Raw genomic sequence first — 989 nt, 5'->3', positions numbered from 1 at the left:
CTGGTCTTTCAAACCCCAACACAACGGAAGAAATGGGTAATGACAGAAAAGCACTGGGTGTTGATTTTCGATTATGGCGAAAGGGGTCTGGAAGAACCCAGTTTGGGAGTATGATCCAGTCTGGATATTGCAGCTGCATATGGAAGTGTATTACTGTGTGGGGAAATCTTGTTCGTAAAACAGACTGGGCTTATTAGTTTGTCACGCTTTTTTTCATTGGCATAGCTGTCGCGTAGATAAACTTGGCGTAACTGAAGTTGATAATACGTAAATTATGGCATTGTAGCCTATAGCAGGACTCATTGGGTAAATTCAATTACCACAAAACACCGGTCAAAAGGACTTACTGGAGTTCTTATTTATGTTTATGAGATGTGTAATGTATTCAATCAAGCAACCGTAGGTCAAAGTTGGTAACGCTTTGTCAGAAAAGAACACTATTTGTAGCTAACCTATCAATATGCTTTACTGTCTCCCGCATGGCTGTGGCAGAAAGAAAACTACAATTAGAAAGAAAAATGCAGTTATTAATTGATTAAAAAACGTAATTTGGGTTCCTTGATCAAGGAAGCATACTCTCTAGGTTTAAAATTTGACGAGAAACTTACTTGGATTCTCTACCTATAACATTCACTTTAACTGGGGAGCTTACGGAAACTTTATAAACCTCTGAATGATTGACAAGATTTCATATAGTTGTTAAACATTTTCAGTTAAAACTAACCAGCTCAAAATGTTAGAACCTGTCCGCCATGCTAGAGTTTACCTTGCAACTGAGGCTTTTCAGTCATCTGTTGCTAGCCTACTTGTTGATGATGGAGAGATGTCTCTTTATTTATGTCGCCTGTCATCACTACTTAAATGAACTGCATTAGAACACAAAAACTGCCCTATTCCATGGCTTGGCTTTAGCACCTGCAAATAGATAATGTTTTAATAAATTTTGTGAAAATAACGCAAGATTGCCACAGCTTATTAGTTGTATAATT

The sequence above is a fragment of the Macrobrachium nipponense genome, chromosome 44, assembly GCF_015104395.2.
Source record: "Macrobrachium nipponense isolate FS-2020 chromosome 44, ASM1510439v2, whole genome shotgun sequence".
NCBI classification, from domain to species: Eukaryota; Metazoa; Arthropoda; class Malacostraca; order Decapoda; family Palaemonidae; genus Macrobrachium; species Macrobrachium nipponense.
Note: the sequence above shows the minus strand (reverse complement) of the source record.